Below are 5795 nucleotides of genomic sequence, written 5' to 3'. Positions count from 1 at the left end.
TATTTGCTGTCCCTTTAATTTGAAAATCTTCATTCTCATCCACTCCTATTATCCGTAGGTTTGGTCTTCTCATTGTGTCCTGTATTCCCTGGATGTTTTGAGTTAGGATCCTTTTGTGTCTTGTATTTTCTTTGATTGTTGTGGCGATGTTCTCTATGGAATCTTCTGCACCTGAGATTCCCTCTTCCATCTCTTGTATTCTGTTGCTGATGCTCGCATCTATGGTTCCAGATTTCTTTCCCAGGGTTTCTACCTCCAGCGTTGCCTCACTTTGGGTTTTCTTTATTGTGTCAACTTCCCTTTTTAGATCTAGTATGGTTTTGTTCATTTCCATCACCTGTTTGGATGTGTTTTCCTGTTTTTCTTTAACGACTTCTACCTGTTTGCTTGTGTTTTCCTGTTTTTCTTTAAGGACTTGTAACTCTTTAGCAGTGTTCTCCTGTATTTCTTTAAGTGAGTTATTAAATTCCTTGTTGATGTCCTCTACCATCATCATGAGATATGCTTTTAATCCAGGTCTAGCTTTTCAGTTGTGTTGGGGTGCCCAGGACTAGGTAGGATGGGAGTGCTGCATTCTGATGATGGTGAGTGGTCTTGATTTCTGTTAGTAGGATTCTTACGTTTGCCTTTCGCCATCTGGTAATCTCTTCAGCTGTGCAGAATACACTCTGTGGGGTCCCGGATTCAAGATGTCTGCTGCTAATGCTCAGGCAAAGCGCTCCCACGCTGGGCGGACCCCTATCCTCTGACCAGGAAAGTGGCCAGCTGTCTGGGGCCCGAAAAACAGGCTGCCTTAGAAGCTCTGTGGCTTTCGCCTGTCCCAGAAGCTTTTAGCTTCTGTATTCCGTACTCTCATCTGTGTAGAATACACTCGGCGGGGTCCTGGAACCAAGATGTCTGCTGCCGATGCTCAGGCAAAGCACTGCTGCGCCGGGCGGACCCCTTTCCTCTGGCTGGGAAAGTCAAATTCATTGTTTTTAATAGCTGAGTAGTACTCCATTTTGTAAATGTACATATTTTCTGTACCCATTCCTCTGTTGAGTGACATCTGGGTTCTTTCCAGCTTCTGGCTATTATAAATAAAGCTGCTATGAACACAGTAGAGCATGTGTCCTTATTACACGTTGGAACATCTTCTGGGTATATGCCTATGAGTGGCATTGCTCGATCTTCCTGTAATAGTACTATGTCCAATTTTCTGAGGAACCACCAAACTGATTTCCAGAGTGATTGTACCAGCTTGAAAATCCACCAACAATGGAGGAGTGTTCCTCTTTCTCCACATCTGTGCCAGCATCTGTTGTCACCTGAATTTTTGATCCTACCCGTTCTGACTGGTGTAAGGTTGTTACACAACTCAGGGTTGTTTTGATTTGCATTTCCCTGATGATTAAGGATGTTGAACATTTCTTTAGGTGCTTCTCAGCCATTCAGTATTCCTCAGTTGAGAATTCTTTGTTTAGCTCTGTAGCACATTTTTAAAATAAGATTATTTGACTCTCCAGAGTCTAACTTCTTGAGTTCTTTGTATATATTGGATATTAACCCTCTATCAGTTGTAGGATTGTTAAAGATCTTTTCCCTATCTGTTGGTTGCCGTTTTGTCCTATTGACAGGAACTTCACATGAAGACCAACAGAGTCAACCAACCTGGACCCTTGAACAGTCCCAGAGACTGAACAACTAACCAGCATGTACTGCACCTAGCCCTGTTCCCCCCACCTTCATACATACATATATATATATACATATTAGATGTGTAGCTTGATCTTGTTGGGGGACCCACCAACAACTGGAGTAGGGCTATCCCTGACTCTGTTGGCTGCCTGTGGATACTATTCTCCTAGCTAGGCTGCCTTGTCTGACCTCAGTGGGAGAGGATGGGCCAAGTCCTGCAGTGACTTGATGTTCCAGGGTAGGTTGGTACCCTGAGGTGGGCTCCACCTTCTCAGAGGAGAAGGGAGGGGGAGGGGCTATATGAGGGGGGTCACTGGTAGGAGAGGGAGGTATGAAATCAGGGTGTAAATGAGTAAATAAATAAACGAATTAATAGAAAACAAATAAACAAATAATAAAGTGAAGAAATAAAAATGACTAAAAATATCTTGGTTTTTTTTTTTTGAGATTTTATTTTCTTTATTAAGAAATTTAAGTTTTGGGTACATCAAAGCCAATTCCTGAGATCGGGAAAATAAACAGAACCCACATAGAAAAAAAAAAAGTTATCATCTGTGCCACAACAGAAGCCAGAGAATATATTCTTATAATTGAAAATTTCTAGGTGCTTCATCATTGACCTTTTGATTCAAAATGACCTATTGAATTTGCATCTTGGTTCTTGGTATGGAAGTCCACAGACAAACTAGGTCATCTTCATACCTTAGCTAGATGCCATGAGGGGTTATTTGGTTTTTTATTCTTTTTTCTTGTCTAAGAGGTAGCAGCAGCAACAGTGCCCACCTTCTGGGCAGTTTCTTTCGTGGCATGATGAGCCTGCAGGACTGCCACAGCTTCATCCACCTTGGAATGGAGGGACTCCAGCATGTGCAGCAGTTCAGAGTTGTCGATTTCCAGCAGCATCTCAGTAATTTTTCCAGCCAGGTTTGAATGCATTGTTTGGATAAGTGGAAACAGATGCTCCCCCAGCATCTGCTTCTGCTCCTGGGGGATGGGGGAGGGGAGGGGCGCTGCAGCCAGCATGGAGGCAATCATGTGCTTCTGACCCTGGGCATGGACTGCAGACTAGGTGTCCTGCAGCAGATGAATGGTAGGGTGAGGGCTTCAGACACTGGAGGCATACTTGTATGGAGCCACAGCCCTGGGAGCAGTGGCAGCAACTGTAGCAAGAGGTGCAAGTTTTGGCACAGCTGTAGGGACTGAGCAGTAGTAGAAAGGTCAGGAGAGGCCACAGTATTACCAGTTGGAGCTAGATATAGAAGAGCTGAAGAAGGCCCAGACTGCAGCAGAGCACTTGGCATTCCTTGAAAGCCTTGAGGTCTCCTGCCTTACCATGGCACTCTGGTCGAGTCAGCTTGTCAGGTAGGGATGCCTAAAAGCTGCTCATGAGGCAAAAAGAGTTTCAAGGAAGCTCTCCTCCTGGAGTCTGACGTTCTCTCTAACCCATACATTAATTCTCCATTCCCGCGTTAGTCTAGTGTATGGATCCACGTGCTCTCTAAAGCCTTCTGCCAGTGTTCCAACAGCCCTAGAACGTCCTTGAGCAAGACCCTGGGCTTGGAATTCAGTACTGCCCCTGGTATTACACTATCACTTTGAGTAAAAGTTAGGTCACTGCCCTTCACAGGAATCTACCATCACCAAGGAAGAAAGATGTTTCTGACCGTAGGAGAAACCAGAATAGATACTTAGAATTATAGCTGAGTTACACCTATATACAGGAATTTACAATGGTTTAGGAAGTAGATCGGGCCGTGGTTTTAGAGTATTGCATTATTCATGAGATGGTTAGCTAGAACGGAACTCCCTAGTTAGAACCATGACTTGGGTGTGAAAACCCTTGCCCTAGGAGTCAAAAAATCTCACACCTGGCTTCTAAGACTATAGCTGACCTTAGATAGGGCTGACTTTGTCTCAGTTATTTTATTGCCCAGTTTCTGCCAGTTTTTGTGTTTTCACTCCTCTGTTCTGTGTAAGAGTCACTAAGCATCCAGTTACTTCATTTGTACCTTGCAGGTATGTCACCCAACATCCTTATTGTCTTCTGTATAAAAAATCTGATGCGCGACTTGACAAATACATTCAGATTCCACAGGACCTCTCCTGTGTGCATCATTCATCCGACGCTTTGCCCACCCACGACTAGAGACCCGTTCCACGCAGACAAAGGGGCCCAGAGGGTCTGCGGCACTGCCTTGCTGCCAGCATAGATTAGGACTCATCTGTGCTAACTGGTTAGGTGTATAATATGGAGGTCTTCCCTGTGCCTGTAGGACTGCCGGCACAAAGTAGCCACTAGCTGAAAGCTGGAATTGACTTAAGATGACATTAGCAATGAGTGCCCTCATCCCAGCCACATATATGCTGCATATACTGCTTAGTCAGGTGAGCCCTCAGCTCTTCCTTCCTCTGGGCCAGGGCGACATACAGCAGCTTGGAGCCTACAATACGTCCGTTCATCTAGGTGACAGCTTGGTTGCCTCTTCAGGAGAGAAACAAAGCCAAGCCCTTTGCTTCTTCCATCGTCTAACATCACCTTTGTGCTGGTGATTGATCAAAAAGGAGAAAACTCTTTCCTTAATTTCTCATCATCAATGGTGTCATCCAAGTTCTTAATGTAGAGATTCACTTTGTACTAATCCTCTTCCTGCTTCAGCTGCTCAAATTTCCATTTTAATTCAGCCTGACATTCTCCTTTTTTCTGTACACGGCCTCCGAATATGACTTTCACTCTCATTTCTTTTCCATTCATTTCTTCCACAGCCTTATTGGCATCCTCATGTTTCTCATAACTTACAAAGCCAAAACCTTTGGACTTCCCACTGGCTTGACATCACCTTGACACTTAGGGTCTTACCAAACTGGCTGAAGAGCTCTTTCAGATTCCCATAATACACTTCTTCTCCAAAGTTTTTGATATAAACATTGGTGAATTCCTTGGTCTTGGCTCCAAGCTCAGCTTCCCGCTCTTTGCGAGACTTGAAGCTGCCCACAAACACTTTTCAGTCTTTGAGGAACATGCCACTCAGCTTCTCGATGGCCCTGGAGGCGGCATCTTGGGTCTCAAAGTGGACAAAAGCATAGCCCTTAGAGCCATTCTCATCACAAACCACCTTACAGGACAGGGTGTTTCCAAAGGCAGAGAAAGTGTCATACAGTGCCTTGTTGTTTATAGATTTGTCCAGGTTCTTGAGGAAGTCATTTCCCACACCAGACTTTCTCAAAAAGGGATCCCTCTGAGACCACATGATGCAGATTGGCTTTCCCTTAATCATGTCAAAGTTCATGGTATCCAAGGCCCTCGCAACGTCAGCTGACTGCTGGAAGTTGATGTAGGCACAACTCACAGAGCAGCGGGTGATCATTTCTCAGCAGACCAGGATGGACAGCACAGGCTCTGGAGGGCTGAACTTTTCAGTGATGTCCAAGTGCAGATCGCTCACTTATAAGGAGGCCATCAGGTAGCTCCTGATGGTTGCAGCGTTCATCTCCCCACCACCCACACTGTAGGACAAAAGGGACTCCAAGGCGTTGGTGGCACCATGGGCACCAAGAGAGGCTGGAGCAGAGAGGCTCTGAGGCGGGACCAAAGTGAGGGACGACTTACACGGGACCGCAAATACCCCAAGACAAAAGGCTCTCAGTGTGACCCTCTCCTGGAGTTTGTACTCTCCAGCTGTCCTGACTTGGTGACTAAAAAATAAAAATTAAAGTAGGGAATACCCTTACAAAGGGGGCAAAGTTTTTTTTAAGAGGCAGTCAGATGCTGCTCTCAGGGCAGCCTTGGGGACACGCGTTTTGTGATAAATATAGGCCCAGGGCTCCCGGAGGTTTACAATTATAGCGGCCCAAGAAAGGGGAAGCCAAATCTTTGCAGATGCAGGCAAAGGGCAGTGCAGAGACAAGGTGCGGCCAGCCAGGGTGCGGGGCTGCTATGTGACACTGGGGAGTACAGAGACGGGCTGGGCCGAGGGGGATGGCTTACCACCACAGGGATGCAGGCCAGAAGATCGCTGTCTCGCTCTCTTTTTCTTCCATTTCTTTTTCCCCTTTTTCATTCCCCCCCCCCTTCTTTTCTTTTTTAAGGTTTTTGAGGCTTTTCTGTAGGTTTTGGGTTG

At 45.7% G+C, this 5795-nt stretch overlaps 1 pseudogene; it reads right to left on the bottom strand.

Annotated features, from left to right (window-relative positions):
* Nucleotides 1–2430: 2430 nt before the first annotated feature.
* Gm5404 lies at nt 2431–5165 on the bottom strand (annotated as a pseudogene).
* Between the last annotated feature and the right edge of the window lie 630 nt (nt 5166–5795).

This window comes from Mus musculus, chromosome 16 (assembly GCF_000001635.26).
Source record: "Mus musculus strain C57BL/6J chromosome 16, GRCm38.p6 C57BL/6J".
In the NCBI taxonomy this organism is placed as follows: Eukaryota; Metazoa; Chordata; class Mammalia; order Rodentia; family Muridae; genus Mus; species Mus musculus.
Note: the sequence above shows the minus strand (reverse complement) of the source record. Positions and strands in the feature narration are given on the sequence as shown.